This window comes from Panthera onca, chromosome B3, assembly GCF_046562875.1.
Source record: "Panthera onca isolate mPanOnc1 chromosome B3, mPanOnc1 haplotype 2, whole genome shotgun sequence".
Lineage (NCBI taxonomy): Eukaryota > Metazoa > Chordata > Mammalia > Carnivora > Felidae > Panthera > Panthera onca.
In genome coordinates, this window is record NC_138344.1 from 94,857,445 (window position 1) to 94,875,430 (window position 17,986).

The 17,986-nt window shown below is 35.6% G+C and overlaps 1 protein-coding gene and 1 pseudogene across 1 annotated transcript in view; one reads left to right on the plus strand and one right to left on the minus strand.

Moving 5' to 3' along the window:
- Positions 1–17,986, minus strand: part of MDGA2 (MAM domain containing glycosylphosphatidylinositol anchor 2) — an 867,659-nt gene that overhangs the window by 470,234 nt on the left and 379,439 nt on the right. The gene's annotated exons all lie outside the window — the stretch shown is intronic.
- LOC132669604 (large ribosomal subunit protein uL24 pseudogene) lies at positions 2,801–3,233 on the plus strand (annotated as a pseudogene).

Below are 17,986 nucleotides of genomic sequence, written 5' to 3' on the forward strand. Positions count from 1 at the left end.
TAATCTCTTCAGGCTCTGGTCTTGCAACTTCCTCTTGCATAGTGACCAACTTCTGACTGTCGGAAGTTGCCAAGGTCTTATCAACTGGCTTTTGAACAAGCACTTTCTTCTGGCTAAGGGGCTAGCTAATCTTCCATTCCTACTCTTGCCAGACACTCCCATTGAGTTCCAATTAATTATACAACTGTAAACTTAAAATTTCTAGTGCCTACAACTATATGTAGTAGGATTTCATAGACTCTTGCATGAACATTTTCTTCAGATAAGCTATGTGATATATTTGTTCTTGTAAGAGAGAAGCTATAGGCCATTTGAAATGATCTATTATCATCATTAACTATATTCATTTGTATCACTCTGCAAGTAAAGAACACACAGATAGTTAACTTCCCAGGGACCAGTTTCTTTATCCAAAAAATGAAAAGAATGGACCAGATAGGTTTTACAAAATAAATGGATAATTTACATTTCTAAGTTAAAGGACTCTGTACCTTCACTGAGATCATTTTGGGGACCAGAACCTAATAAGCAGTAGAAAGAACTTTCTCTAAGCAGCAAGTAGCATTTTCTTTAATGAAAATTGAAACAGTTTTTGGAAGAGGTCAGAGAACTACAAGATACAGAACAAAAGTGTGCTATTGATGTCTGTTTCATTAAAATATAAGTTAAATATGTGAGGGCCTCTAGAATTAGAGATGTCCTGGCTCTTGCTCAGAGCACACTTTTCAGATTTCAACATAGCATTCCTAAGTGTGTGACTCTTTGTGAGTACACTCATGAAAAAAATAAATTCACTAGGATTCAGCAAATGATACAGATTTATCTGTGCAGGCACTTTTGAGGGGCTGTTTTCACCTATAAACCTAGATTCTTTCAACACACAACAAAAAGGCAGATGGAATAACGTTTGGAAAAACACCAATATTTTTTCTCCTTGCAACCTATTACATCAGCCAGCATTTCCCTGTAGTTGTGATTATTCCATTATGACTTGATTACTAACTATTACTGCCACAGTTGGAAAAGTAAAAGCCCAGCATGGGGCCATCTCCATTAAAGGAATATGAAATCCCATAACCAGCTCTCGGGCTGCACGGCTGCTGTGGGGTTGAACTCAGAAGTACATTAAGTATCTACTTAAGATGCTGTTTGAAGGAGCACCCTAACTTACATCATTATTTCATTTAGTTTGAACTGTACCATGGATTTTTCCATTAAGCAATATTAGACACTTAAACACTATATTGAGGTTAGTCGTGCTCTAAAAAAAGGCCATGCGATTTTTTTTCTACTCTCTTTCCAGAGGTTGAGAATTTTCTATCACGTGTATAGGCAATCCTGATTTTCCCTAATAGAACAGACTAAGTGGTTACATAAACTAGGGAGTACCATCGTGTTAAAGAGGCATAACTGAGAAGAGAAGCATTAATATTCATGTTGGTAACATGGGCATACGCCATTTATAAAATCAGAGAGAAAAGAGCTTTCGTTGCTATAATTTAACAGGCCCAGGAAATACAAAATTTTAAAAAGTCAAATATATCCAAAGCACATAGATTATTGTTAATGGGGAAAGGGAATTATGATACTATTTCATATCTATTCTTGTTTTATGTGTCACAAATGACAAGATGGCCCAGGATGAGAAGTGAGACATGATGAAGTCCTTTCACCGTGTTTTAAGGACAAAATCTAGTGGTGGAAAAACACCAAACAACTTAAATATTTTACAGGGGGATGCTCACCACTGCGAGAAAACTACAAATTATATATATTTAAAACTACAAATTAGTACATTAGCATATATGTAATTACGCTTGGCAAAGATTGCATATATGTGTCTATGTGAGTTTGTGTAAATATACACCCCAAATAATAGAAATATCTAGGGAAGATACATATCTTGACTTTATTTTCGAAACCAGGCAGATTTTTTTTTACTCAAAATAGCTTCCGCTACCATAATTATGTGGAGAGAATCTATATTTAGCCAGATTAAAGGTTTCTTGAGGTAAAGAGGTTACTCCATATTTACCATCTTCTTTCCTGTGTGGGATTCCTCACTTTGGAAGTGAAGGCATATCTCTGACAGGAGCCAGTGCAAGCGTGGATATTCTCACTATCAGAGAGAGGAGCTTAAATGGTTCCAGATCTCAATATCCATACCATTAACATTCTCCTTCCCCCAAAGGCTTGGCTCAACTCCCCTTCCAATCATCACTCCACTGATAGTAGCAATGTCTTCACCTCTGAATCCCTTTCTTCCTTTTATTTTTATCATTTAAATACGCTTAGTAATAACTAATGTAATTCTGTTCCCCTTCCCACACTGCCCTCCCCCGACCAATTTTGAAAAGAAAATAGCTCCGAAAGCACAGGAAATTGTGTGAGCAAGTCTGTGGGCTCACTATCTAAAAGCTTATGTGATTGGAAAAGAAAATCAGGGAAATATGGATGAAACTTAAAAGTCTAAGATGTGGTTCTAGGCCTTTTTGCAAAGGGTCCCTCTAGGGAAGAGGATGAGAAGTGAGTATAAGTAGAACCTGGAAAAATACACAGAATTTTGAGAAGACCCTGTTAAGAGGCATCAAGTAGCAGTACGAATGATCAAGTCAGAATTCCCATCCCAGCCCTGTGACTGGTTCCACAACCTCCTGATTTTACATAAATCACATACGCTGAAGAGACTGTTACCTTCTCCCTTTAGAAAGAGCAACACCAATAACATCAGAAGATAATTCTTTAAAACATTAAAATTACTCTTCGCTGTTGCAGCCATTGCTGGACATCAGTGGCCAAAATGAAGTGCAATCCCTTTGTGACTTCCGACTGGAACAAGAATCATAAAAGGCATTCCAATGTACCTTCCCACACTCACAGTAAAGATTATATCTTCTCTTTACAAAGAGCTGAGATGGAAGTACAACATTTGATCCATGCCCACCCAAAAGGATAAGGAAGTACAGGTTGTGTGAGGACATTACCAAGGTCAGCAAATTGGCAAAGTAGCCCACATTTACAGGAAGAAATACATTATCTACACTGAATGAATACAGCAAGAGAAGGCCACTGGCGCAACTGATCCCTGGGCATCCCTCTAGCAAGGTGGTTATCAGTAGGCTAAAACTGGACAAAGACCACTAACATATCCATAACATAAAGCCATATCTCATCAGGAAGCAAAGGAAAAGGGCAGATAGAAGGAAGAAACAATTGAGAAGATGCAGGAATAAAGGAATCTTATAAACGACTTTAAATAAAAACTCTTAAAATGGAAAAAAAACTTATTAAAATTATAAATAACTTAATTATTAATAAAGTTTTCCTTAGAAATAATTCCCCCCAGCAAATATCCATTCCTTATTTTCCCCTGGGTTTCTAAAATAATTTTCTTTCTCCATTAAGGCTGACCGAGTCTTAAAAAAACTGCTTAATCTAGGACTTCACACTTAGTGAGTCACAGTGTCCTGAATGTTAACTGAAAAATCACTGTTTGTTAGTGTGGATATTTTTGCTATTTTGTGCATCCCCAGACTTTATAGCCTAGAGATTCATGAGTAACAATGCTTTGTTTTTCTAAGTTACATACACAATTGTACGTTTTTCTCTTCATAAATTGAAACACACCCAAACCAAAACTTTGAAAAGTGAAACAAAAACTCCTTGCATTTTTTTCTTCAATAAGTATAAATAAATACAGTGAATGTTAAAGTGAAGTTTAAGGAAGTAAGGGAGAAAGAAGGGAGAGAAAACAGTTAAGTGAAAGATGAATCATTACTATTCAATGAACCCTAACTACAAGCTATACACTGTGCTAAGTGCTTTCCATGGACTGTATGCATACCTCATAAGGAAGGCAACACAATTTAAATTGCTTAGACATGAAAACTGAGATGAAAACTAAAGGTCTTGTGGAAGTCCTTCCATTGTGGGTGAATGGCAGACCTACCCAGATACCCAAGCATGTGATCCAGAAGAGGAAAGAGAGAGACAGAGGTTGGGAGGGAGATGAAGATCAGAAGTGGATGACACTGTTCACTCCTTTCCCCCACTCCCGAAGTCTTATCTGGGTTATAAGCAAGCCCCATGCCAGCTGTTTCTTGACTTCTCTGTTCTCCAATTAGGCCTTTTAGTGAAGGAGAGCAAAAGGAATAGCAATGATTTAATAGAAATAACCTTGAATTTTCTTCATTTTCAAGTAAAACATTTGCAAAGATTGGCACTTCAAATATTACTAGTAACATTACATGCAACCCATTTCATAGCTATTTCCATCACCCCAATGTGTTATCACAGAGTTAGCCTAATAATGCCTTTCTGTTAAAATGTCTATATAAAACAATATGCATATGAGGTGGTTTCCAATGTTTGCTAATCGGTTTGCAAAATGCCATTAACTTCACTTGGTTCAAGGTAATTGGTTACTATAAAAAATATAATTCCCAGCTGCAGGGAGATGCATAGACCTACTTTCTACCTAACTAAGGCAGAAATTTTTACTCTAAGGAAACTTAAGCAATCTTTAGAGGCACCCTAGGGGACAACTGTGGCTAGAGGTTGGGTCTCTTGACCCTCTTTTGCAATCTCTAATTAGCAGAGCGACTCTGTTCTTACATGATTTATATACTGGATTTTGAATAAGATTTTGGCCAAGAAACAGTTCAGTTCAAAAAATCTTGAAAATAACCGAGGTAAGGGACTTAAATTTTCTTCAAACATAATTTTGAATATAAAACCAATTAATAATTGTTACTTAAAGCTGTCGTCAAATCCTGCATCAAATTATATTCTGGTGTTATTAATGAAACTAGAATGACAATGAAGTCTCTTAGTAAAACCATATAATAATACTTGAGTAGCAGGGTTTTAGTGGTTCCATCCACCTCTTTCGCTGAAGTACACTGAGGCAAGGAAAAGTCAGAGCAAATTAACAGTGTTTGAAAAGCTTAATGGTGCTTTAACAAAAGATACAATAATCATAAGGTTTTTAAATTTATAAGGTGTATGTTATGAGAAGAAAGTAAAATGAGTCAGATCTGATCTGTCCTTCATAAAATCATGTTAATGGCCCTGTACACGCTTTGCTTTTTGTATGCAAATATTGATTATATGCTCTTGTATTTTGTCTTTATCATCTACAATTTTAAGGCAAATTTTATGCCTCCATAAAAAAAATAAAAAGAAAGAAAAAATGCACATAGCATTTTCTAACATTTTGGGAGGGATTTTTCTTGTCTCTAACCATTTTAAAATTGGTGTCAATATTATAAAATTTTGAAATAGCCTCAAAAGGCTGTATGAATGTAAGGAATAATATAGTTAAGGGGTGCCTGGGTGGTTCAGTTGGTTAAGTGTACTACTTCAACTCCGGTCATGATCGCAAGTTCGAGCCCTGTGTTAGGCTCTGTGCTGACAGCTCAGAGCCTGGAGTCTGCCTCAGATTCTGTGTCTCCCTCTCTCTCTGCCCCTCCCCCACTCACACTTTCTCTGAAAAATGAGTAAGGGTTAAAATTTTTTTGAAAAAAAGGAATAATATAGTTAAGTTCAGCTGTTTGTTTCCTATACAAAAGAAACTACCCTAGACTCTGCAACATAATGATAGGAAGAAGATGAGGAAGAGGAAGAGGAAGAGGAAGAGGAAGAGGAAGAGGAAGAGGAAGAGGAAGAGGAGGAGAAGGAGAAGGAGAAGGAGAAGGAAGAGAGGCAGGAGGGAGAGGAAGAAGTAGAGGAGGAGGAAGTAGAGGAGGAGGAAGTAAAGGAGGAGGAGGAGGAGGAGGAAGAGGAGGAAGAGATGGAGAAGAATTCATTTCTGAGGAACTTTTAGTTTAGTGATAGAGCCAGCTATATGAAGAATTTTCATGCAATATGGCTGTGAACATAGTATATCCACCAGCAACCCAAAAAAGGGCACTGAGCTCAAACTGAGGTTTCAGGAAATCGTTTTCTTTTTCTTTTTTTAAAAGGTTTTATTTTTTTCTTCAAATTTTTGTTTCAATTCTAGTTAACAGTGCAATATTGGTTTCAAGAGTAGAATTCAGTGGTTCATCGCTTACATACAATACCCAGAGCTTATCACAAGTGCCCTCCTTAATGCCCATCCCCCACCACCTCCCTCCATAAACCCTCAGTTTGTTCTCTATAGTTAAGAGTCTCTTATGGTTTATTTCCCATACGTTCCCCTCCCATATGTTCTGTTCTGTTTCTTAAATTCCATGCATGAGTGAAACCATATATTTGTCTTGCTCTAATTTATTTCACTTAGCATAATACACTCTAGCTCCATCCACATCATTGAAAATGGCAAGATTGCATTCTTTTTGATGGGTGAGTAATGTTCCATTCTGTATATATACCACCTCCTCTTCATTCATTCAGTCAATGGATGTCTGGGCTCTTTCTGTACTTTGGCTATTGCTGATATTATGGCTATAAACATCAGGGTGCATATACCCCTTCAATTTTGCATTTTTGTATACTTTGGGTAAATACCTAGTAGTGCATTTGCTGGATTATAGGGTAGCTCTATTTTTTTTTTTTAATATTTTATTTTTAAGTAATCTCTACACCCAATGTGGGGCTCAAAGACAGAACTCTGAGATCCACAGTCCCATGCTCCATTGACTAAGCCAACCAGGAGCCCCTCAGGAAAATTTTTTCTATAAGATAACCTTTAGGTTCAGGGCTTTTAAAAACAGCTTTATTAAGATAATTATTGAGGTATAATTAACATACTATACAATCCACTCATTTAAAAGTAACAATTTCATGTTTGGCCATGCAACCACCACCAAATTCAAATTTTAGAACATATTTTGTCCCTGTAAAAGAAATCCAATAGCCATTAGCTGTCACTCATCATCTTCCCCCCACACCTTCCACTTCCACCCCACCATCCCTAAGCACCTCACTAATCTGCTGTGCCATAAAAATGGAAGTATGCATGCCATATAAATGGAAGTATACACTACATGGTCTTTTGTGACTGAGTTCTTATCATAGTGTTTTTAAGGTTTACCCTGTTGTAGTATGTAGTATTTTATTACTCTTTTATTGCTGAATAACTTTCCATCATATGGATACACCATATTTTACGTAACCATGCATCAATTAATGGAATTTGCGTTATTTTCACTTTGGAGATATTACAAGTAATGCTTTATTAAGAACAGCTGTGTGTACAAGTTTGTATGAACATCTTATTTCTTAAGAATATACCTGAGTCAAATTGCTGGGTCAAATGGTAACCCCACATTTCACTTTTTGAGGAATTGCCAAATTGTTTTCCAAAGTGGCTGCACCATCTTACATTCCCACTGGCAATGTAAGAGGGTTCCAATTTCTCCACATCCTCACCAACACTTGTTAACATCCTTCCTTTTGTTTATGGCTTAGGGCTTGAGAAGTGGTATATTGCTGTAGTTTTGATCTGAAATTCCCTATTGACTAAATGTGTTGAATATCTATTTCATGTGCTTATTGGCCATACATATATCTTCTTTGAGGAAATGTCTATTCAGATCCTTTGTCCATTTGTTAATTGTTTTTGCCTTTTTATTATTGAGTTGGAGGAGTTACATATATACACTGTATACAAGTTCCTTATCAGATATATGATTTGTAAATATTTTCTCCCACTCTGTGGGTTGTCATTTAACTTTCTTGAGCTTATTTGCAGCACAAATGTTTCTACTTTTCAGGTAGTCCCATTTATCTATTTTGTTGCTGTTGTTATTCTTGCCTGTGCTCTTGGGTGTCATATCCAAGAAAATATCTGAGCTTAGGCCTTGAATAATGAGTACGACAGAACCAAATTAAGAATAGTAGAAGCTCAATCCAGGCGGAGGTGACAGAAGAAGCAATGGGATGGAAGCATGATCCACTGTGATATTCTCTTCTGTTTGTTTGGAACAGGGGAGATTCCCACAGAGCCATACCTAGCAACCTGGCACACCATCATACCAGTCTTAGGATGCACAATGTAGCTCTTAGAAGAGCATTATTGACATTAGCCTATTGCTGGCTGCAGGTTAAGCTCAATTAAAGGATTATATGTACTAAAAGAATGTTTCCATAATGTAACATTTTAAAAATATCTACATTCCCTCAAATAATTTTTAAAAACATGTCCTCTAATTTGGAGGTCCTGAGGCAAAGTCCAGTTTACATATCCTCGTTTTCATTCTGGATTCTATACTCTAAGAGGCTGCCAAGTTTAACTTAAAAGCTTTTTAAAAATATTATCATTATATGAAACAATGGTACGTAAGCAATCTGCTCTTCCTCTGAACCCACTAGCAATTTATTTGCACTCCTCTTATAGCTTTGATCACACCCCTCCTTATCTTAACCTATCATTAGAGTGTAAGCTCTTTGATATTCTCTAGCGTGTCTATTTTCCATTCATTTCTCTAACAAATATTTATCAGGTCTAGGTCACTGTGTGTGGGGTACAAGGTCAGACCTAAAACCACAAGGGCCAGGAAAGCTGAGTTATAACTTACACTGCAGGGCTCCTCTTTAGGGTCAGGGAGAAGCCACCCTCTAAAAGGCCTTTGCCCGACATCACAGGCTGGTGTTGCTTCCTCCTCTGCCCCACCCTGCTGCCCCATTCCTTTCTTTACCAGTGTCTCCTATGAGTGTTTCCTGAACAAATCATTTACACACCAATTCTCACCTCAGGAATTGCTTTTGGGGAACTTGATCTAAGACCCTATGATAGAAGAAACACAATGACAATGATATGCAGTGAGGATACACAATGAACCAGATGGATTTACATTTTTCTAGCTAAGAAGCTAGATTTAGATAACTATTTGCACAGCTAAACCATCTTTCTCACCTTGCTTTGACTAGCACAACACTAATAAATGCTCCATAAATATGTGTGGGGTGAACAACTATGAACCATTAAATGAACCAACAAATATAAAACACTTATACCCAATGACTAATTCCAATGCCTTTGATTGGGCAATATTGACTAGAGAGGGATTTCAAAGAACTCTATTTAATGGCAGAGAACCAGGTTAATATTAAATAGTGGAAATTAAATGTATCAATTATGGTAAAGTATATAGATCACTTGGACCTAATTGGCCAGAACTATGAAATTTACCTCCAACAGAAATGACAGGAGCAAGAAACACAGTGGGAACTGGACTAAGATGAATTCAAAGCTCAAGAAGGCTAAATTGTTCATGCATCATTCTTGAATATTTTGGTATCAAGAATTAGATAGCCCTGAGCATGCTGACTGTCCTATTACCCCAGTTTTCCTGGAAATGCTGATAACTATGAACCTCGACCTAGTCACGTAATTTCTCTATGTTCAGCTGCTGTGTGATAAAGTAAGGAGTTGCCCAGGACTGGCCCAGACATGAAGTGAAGAGCAAGAAAAAGAGGTAGGAAGATGCAGGCAGCAGCTAGCAAAGGGGGAAAGCAGAGATAGAGAAGGAAAACAAAGCTATAGAAAGGCGTTAAAGGATGGAGAAAGGAAAGAAAACCATCTCAGGTTTAAAATCTACATAGCAAGAAGGATGAACACGGAAAACTAGAAAATTAGCTGCAACAACAGGGAGTGAATTTAATATGTAAAATAATACGATATTTGGATAAGGCCAGAACTGATACAGTAAGCCTGGTAGTGGTGTTAGAAAACACTGCCCCCTAGAAACAAGTTTCCCTCACAAATTGACAAAAACTGTGCGAGTCTCAGACTTGCCAAGCATTCCAGATCCCCAGTGAAATCTCAAACTGAGCCCCAAACCAGGTCCCATGACCTAAAGTCCTGCACTATAAGTAGTGACCTTACTGATGGAGGCCATAATAGAATAAGATTTTTTTTCTAATCCCCACCAACCCTTTGGGAATACTATCTGTTTTTTAAGTTATAATATAGCTATTATAAGCACACAATTCAAAAGAAACAAGAAATATATACAGTTAAAAATAATCTTCCCCACCTCCTCTGTCTCCCAGCTCTCTGCTTAAGGCATCATGCATTATTTTAGTTGTTGTATGTTCTTTCAGGGCTATGTCATGAAATTTTCAAACAAATGCTTTTGCTCTTTTTCCATTCATATGATCCTCCTCCTCCCCAACAACCCATTTAACAATATATCTTGGAGAAGTTTGAAATCAAAACATATACAAGGACATTATTCGTTTTAGTAACTGCATGGTATTCCACTGTATATTTGTTTTTGTTATGGATTTATTTATCTAGTTCTCTATTATTACACACTTAAATTTCCATGTTTTTGCTACTACAAAAATGTTGCAATGTAAATCTTTGAAGACATATATATATATATATATATATATATATGTAATATGTAATATTAGAAACACATATGAGTTTGTAGGATAAATACATTAAAATGACATAGCTGTCAATATCTAAGTGCATCAGTTTTACTTTTTATTTTTTAAATGTTTATTTTTGAGACAGAGCATGAGTGGGAGAGGTGCAGAGAGAGGGGGACAGAGGATCCAAAGTGGGCTCCGTGCTGACAGCAGACAGCCCGATGTGTAGCTCGAACCTAGGAATCATGAGATCATGACCTGAGCCAAAGTTGGACACTCAACTGACTGAGCCACCCAGGCATCCTTATGTGCATTATTTTTACTTACAATTCCAAACTGACCACAAATTTAACACTTTATGCTCCCACCAGCCATATAGCAGACTGTTCATTCCCTCACATATTGAATAGTATATTATTAACTGCATTTTACCTTTGTCAATTTAACGGATTTTTTTAAAGTCTCTAGTTTCAATTTTCATCAACCTTATAATGTAAGTGACAGACTAAGCTAATTTTGGTCTGTTTAAGAGACATTTGTGTTTCTTTTTCTGCCTGCTCACATTCTTTGACCATGGTTCTCTTCAGTTGTAGTACTATTTCTTACATATGCTATGCTTTCTTTTGTTGAAAACATTAATTTGTTTGGATATAAATTGTAAATACTGTAATATTCTTTTCCAGTTTGACATTTGCCTTCAGTTTAATTTAGAATTTTCCCCAAAACTTATTTTTTATTACTGTTACCATCATCATCTTCATTATTTAGTGTACTCAAACATACTACTAGTCTTTTATTTATGGCTTCAGGGTTTAATATTATCAATACTTAATCTATTCCGAGATAAAAGTAACTCATGGTTTCCTCTAATATTTTTGTTTCTTTTTTCACATTTAACTCTTACATACCTCCAAAATACTCACACAGACACAGACACACAAACACACACACACATACTCTTTTTTTAAAAAAAATTGAGATGAAATAGTTTATCTTTCACCCCAGATATGGCTTTACCCTAAAGCTCTTCCTGCTATTTAATGTTTAGTAATAAAAAGAACTAGAGAATAATTATTTCCAAATTTTTTTTAATTTTTTTAACGTTTATTTATTTTTGAGACAGAGAGACAGAGCATGAACGGGGGAGGGTCAGAGAGAGGGAGACACAGAATCTGAAACAGGCTTCAGGCTCCAAGCTGTCAGCACAGAGCCCAACGCGGGGCTTGAACTCAGAGACCGCGAGATCATGACCTGAGCCGAAGTCGGTCGCCCAACCGACTGAGCCACCCAGACGCCCCAAATTATTTCCAAATTTAAACTCCTAATTTCTTTTTTAAAGATATTTTCATCCACTTAGTTACCAAAACAAAAAAAATAATTTTTGTGTCTAAGTTATTAAATATTGTATAATTCATTTTATGATAGATATAACAGGAAGTTAGTACGTTTAAAGTTAAATTTTTTACAAGTGTTTTACTGAGATTATAAATAACATTTTCTAAACAGGATATAAAAAAAGATACCTGCACTTCCATGTTTATTGCAGCATTACTCACAAAAGGCAAGATAGTGAAGCAACGTAAGTGTTTATTAACAAAAGAGTAAATACACTAGATAGATAGATGATAGATGATAGATGTTATTCAGCCATCAGAAAGAAAGAAATCCTCTCATTTGCTACATCACAGATGAATGCTGAAGGCATTAATAAGCTAAGCAAGACAGACTAGACAGAGAAAGACAAATACTATATGATATTACTAACACATGGAATCTAACACAAAAAACAAAAAAACAAATTCATGGAAACAGAGAACAACAGTTACCAGAGACTGCAGGTAGAGTAACTGGGGGGATGATGGTAAAGGGTACACACCTGCAACTAGAAGAAAAGTAAGTTCTGGAAATCTAATATACAGCATAGTGATTATAGTCAAAATACTGTATTACATATTTAAAGTTGCTAAGAAACTACATCTGCAGTATTTTTACCACACACACACACACACACACACACACACACACACAAATGATAACTATGTGATATGATACAGGTGTTGGCTAACACTGTGGATGAAATCATATTGCAATATATACATGTGTCAAATCAACACACTGTGCTCTTAGATATTTAGCATTTTCTGCTTTAAAATGTCTTCCAGGCTAAAACTTTGACTGCCAAACTCTGAATTAGAGGACTCTGCAGGCTCAGTCTCTGCTCATGTGTGTGCTACAGCCAAACCAATATTATTTTTGATACTTATAATATCCTGGAAAAATTTAAGCCTCCACAAAAGTAAAGAGACTGGCTTAACTGTATATACCCATTACACAGCTACAACAAACAGTAGTTTGTCACTCAGTTTTTCCTATCATTCCATTTATTTAAAAAAATCACTTATTTTTATTTTCTTAAAGTATCTGAGCAAATTCCAGACCATTGTATCATAACTTTTGTAAAAACTTCATATAATCCCCATCAGATAGCACATAAAAAACATAGCATACTGTCATTTCTTATACTTTGTAATATTAGCAAAAATTCCTTAATAGGATATAAAACAACCATATTGTATTCAATATTCTTTGTCTCAAAACATCATATTAAAAATACATTTTTTCAGCCAGAGTCTAGAAAAAGTCTACCCATTGCATAAGAATGATATGATCCCTTGAGGAGCCTGGGTGGCTCAGTAGGTTAAGCATCTGACTCTTGATTTTGGCTCAGGTCATGATCTCACGTTTCGTGGGATTCTCAATCTCTCCACACACACCCCTGACCCCTACCTCACTCACATGCACATGCATGCTCTCTGTCACAAAAATAAATAAATAAACTTAAAAAAAAAGAATGGTACGACCCTTAGTTATCTCAATCTGTAACATTTCCCCCTCTCCCTCCACCTCATATTGTCTACTAGCTGATTTGTCCTGTACATTTTTTCCTACATTCTGTATTTAGGTAATTGCACCCTGGTGCCATTTAGCATTGTTCTCTAACCCTGTATTTTCTGGAAACTGCTATTTAGTTCTAGAAGCTTCCTTCTTGTTAAGTTCATGTTTTTAATTTTTATTTTTTTAATTAATTTATTATTTATTTTGAGAGTGGGGAGGGGCAGAGAGAGAGAGAGAGAGGGAGAGAGGGAGGGAGGGAGGGAGGGAGGGAAGACAGAATTCCAAGCAGGCTCCACACTGCCAGTGCAGAGCCTGGCACAGGGTTTCAACTCACAAACCATGAGATCATGACCTACGTGGAAGTTGGATGCTTAACCAATTGAGCCACCCAGGTGCCCTTATAAGTTCATTTTTAAATTTATTTGGAAAAGAGCAAGAATAATTCATGGATGGATGGCACTGTGTACTTCCTAGTACTTCTCAGCAAGAGGAGTATAATATCTGGTTGTCCTATTTTTAGTTAGATTAAGAATGATCAGGGGCGCCTGGGTGGCGCAGTCGGTTAAGCGTCCGACTTCAGCCAGGTCACGATCTCGCGGTCTGTGAGTTCGAGCCCCGCGTCAGGCTCTGGGCTGATGGCTCGGAGCCTGGAGCCTGTTTCCGATTCTGTGTCTCCCTCTCTCTCTGCCCCTCCCCCGTTCATGCTCTGTCTCTCTCTGTCCCAAAAATAATAAAAAAAAAAAAAAAAAAAAAAAAAAAAAGTTGAAAAAAAAAGAATGATCAGAGGGTCCAGGTGTTGTCATACTGAGCCATCCACTTTAAATTTCCTCAACATATTACACCTAATGATTTTAGCAGTCATAAACGATCCTTACCTATATCCATTATTTTTGAAGGGGATACAAAATGGTAATTTTTGAACCCTATAATTTTTACAGAGTGTATTACTGAAATTCATCTCTAAAAAGACATTTTCTTCAACAAGTATCTCCTTAATTTCAAATACAGTTCGTATATAAAAGAAAAATGCTCAAACATTATCAATATTCAGAAAAATGCACGTGTGTCTTATCAAATTCTAAATGCGGCCATTATGTTTTTGTTAGTTTAGTTGTTTCATTTTGTGGTTGTGTTGTTTTAGTGTGTTGGTATCATTATACACTCAAAGATTTTTATTTCTTTGACACGAATACAGTCATTCTAAAATTCACATTATTTCTTATTTGGCTGGTAGAAGCCTCTTCCAGTTGGCTTCTGGGTTCTTTGGAAATAAACCTCAGTCATCTTTGATTGCTTCCTTGTTTTATGGCTAGAATAAAAATCTAAGGCTCACCTTATATATTTCCTGCCCCAGGACAGGAATCAACCATTTTTCCAAGGAGACCTGGTTCCATTTACTGTAAAATTGTAGTTAGAGATCAAAATCCAGGTACTATGGGCATCTTTACTACATTATTTCTAGAACTTTTCAGTAGACTTAACTAGGACATCATATTTAAGAAAGTGAAAAATAAATTATGGGTTCATATTGATATTGCCAACTAAAATTAAAATCACAAAACTTTCATTTAAATTGTCTGAGAGGGTCAGCCTGCCGTATTACTTTCCTATTGTTGCTATGACAAAATGGCATAAACTTGGAGGCTAAAAAGCGTACAAATTTATTATCTTACAGTTCTGGAGGGGGGAAAAATGAGATCTCAAAGCTGAATTCTTTTGAAGTTTACAGAGGAGAATTTGGTGTTTTGTTTGTCTCTTTGTTTGTTGCTGTTCCCAGCATCCTGCAACTGCCTACCTCGTTTAGATTATGGCTACCTTCCTCCATCTTCAAAGTCAATTGCATACATTTTCTGACCTCCTGCTTTCCTCTTTTAAGGACTCTTGTGATTACATAGAGCCCATCCAGATAATCCAGGGTAATTTCCCATCCCAAGACCCTTAACCTAATCACATCTGCAAAGTTCCCTTTGCCATATGAAGTAACATTCACAGTTTCCAGAAATTAGAACTTGGATGTCCCTAGGGGCTATTATTCAGCATACCATGCTTATTATATATATTATATTATATTATATTATATTATATTATATTATATTATATTATATTATATTATATTATATATTATATATTATAATTTATTACACAATGTTACCATATATATATATATATATATATATATATATATATATATATATAATACATTATAATAGCTTCAAAGCAAAAATAACAAAAATAACAACAACAATATTATAATTAAAGAGAAAAACTACTAAATTCAGTTTAGTCTGTTTTGCACTTCTCCCTCATTGCCTCCATTTAGGATATATCCCTCTAGGATATAACCAAAAGACCATGTTTTAAAATAACTTGAGATGATCTTTGTGTTCTGATTCTATCAGCTTGATACTGACTTTGGTTAATTTGTTTCCATTTGTGTTCAAATTTTAGGAATTGAAAAATGATTTATTTTGTTTGGAGTTACATAAATATACATGGTTTTAATATCAAAATGTAACTTAACTCAAAAAATATACATACGATAACTCATTATGGTTTCAATTTGCGTGTGTCTGATGATGAGTGATGTTGGGCTTCTTTTCATGTGTTTGTGACCATCTGTAAACCTTCTTTGGAAAAAAATGTGAACTCACATCTTCTGCTCATTTTTATTTTTTTAAGTGTTTATTTATTTATTTTAAGAGAGAGAGAGCATGAGTGCACCAGCAGGGAAGAAAGAGACAGAACCCCAAGCAGGCTCTGTGCTGTCAGCACAAAGCCCGACTAGGGGCTGGATCTCATAAACTGTGAGATCATGGCCTGAGCTGAAATCAGGTGTCAGACCCTTAACTGACTAAGCCACCCAGGTGCCCCTGCCCATTTTTAATTGGATTATTGTTTTTTGGGGGTTGAGTTGTATAAATTCTTTATATATTTTAGATATTAACCCCTTATCTGATACATCATTTGCAAATTAATCTTCTCCCATTCAGTGGTTTATCTTTGTTTTGTTGATGGTTTCCTTCACTGTTAATATCACTAATCATCAGGGAAACGCAAATCAAAACCACAATGAGGCATCATCTCACACCTGTCAGAATGTCTAAAATAAAAAAAAAAAAAAACACAAGTATTTTTACAAGTGTTGGCAAGGAAAGGGAGAAAAAGGAACCCTCGTGCACTGTTGGTCGAAATGCAAGCTGGTGCAGCCACTGTGGAAAACAGAATGGCAATTCCTCAAAAAATTAAAAACAGAATTATCATATGATCCAGTAATGCCACTACTAGGTATCTACCCAAAGAAAATTAAAACATTAATTTGAAATGAAAAGAAATTAAAATACTAATTGCAGCATTATTTACAACAGCCAAGACATGGAAGCAACCCAAGTGCCCTTCTATAGATGAATGGATAAAGAAGATGAAGATGTGGTGTATATGTGTGTGCGTGTGTGTGTGCGCGCGCGTGTGTGTGTGGGTGTGTAGAGATATATACACAACAGACTATTACTCAGCCATAGAAAAGAATGAGATCTTGCCACTTACAACAATATGGATGGATCTACAGGGTAGTGTATTAGGTGAAATAAGTCAGTCAGAGAAAGACAAATACCATATGATTTCATGCATATGTGTAATTTAAGAAACAAAACAAATGAACAAAGAAAACAAAAAGAGATAAACCAGAAAACCTACTCTTAATTATAGAGAACAAACTAGTGGTTACCAGAGGGGAGGTGGGGGCAGGTGGGTGAAATAGGTGAAGGGGGTTAAGAATACACTTATGGTGATGAACACTAATGTACAGAACTGTTAAATCATTATATTGTACACCTAAAATTAACACAGCACTCTATGTTAATCATATAACCATAATTAATTTATTTAAATATAAAATAAATAATTTATAATTTTATAAAATTATAACAATTTAATTAAAAATAAAATAAAATAAAATAAAGACACATTTAAAGGTATCTGGCTTAATCTCTGTCCCTTCATTCTTGTTCCCTTATACTTCTTAAAAGTAACAATCTTCTTTAGTTTTTTTCTATTACTTATTTCTAAAAATATCAAAAAGCTTTTATAAACATAAATGCAGATAGATGGCTGATAAACAGATGTATCTCGACCACAGAGATCATTCTATTGTAATATAAGGATATCTTCCTCATTTCTTTCACAGATGCCTAGAGTTCCACTGAATGCATGTATCCTATTTTATCCAATAGTGTGAAATTTGAGGTAAAGATTCAATGTATTTTCTTTCAGAAAGATAGCATTTTGTGCCAAAACTACTTATTAAGTAATGTATCTTTTCTCTAATGATTTTAAACAGTACCTTTATTTTGCACTGTTTGTTAGTATATATGGTTCTTTCCCAGAGCTTCATTATCTGCTTATGGGCCTATCTCTTCATGCAACAATACCAGGTTATTTAAATTATTATCTTCTACATGGTATTTATACGGTATTTAATCATAATTATCTAGATGGTTTTAAAATTTGGTAGGGTAAATCCTCCCAAGTTAACTTTCTTTTTAAAAAAATGTTTAGTTATTTTTGCTTTCTTATTTATTTCCACATAAATTTTAAAATAAGCCTAATTAAAAAATAATCTTATTGATATTTTTATTTAGATCATAATAAATGTATAAGAGGATAGGTTCTTGAGGCAGCATCATTGGGGGCCATGAGAAAAAAAAAATATGTCTGTGATTCAGCTGGAAAAGTGGGCATAGATATCAAAGATAGTAGTAATTTTAGGTAGCAATATGCACTCTGTATA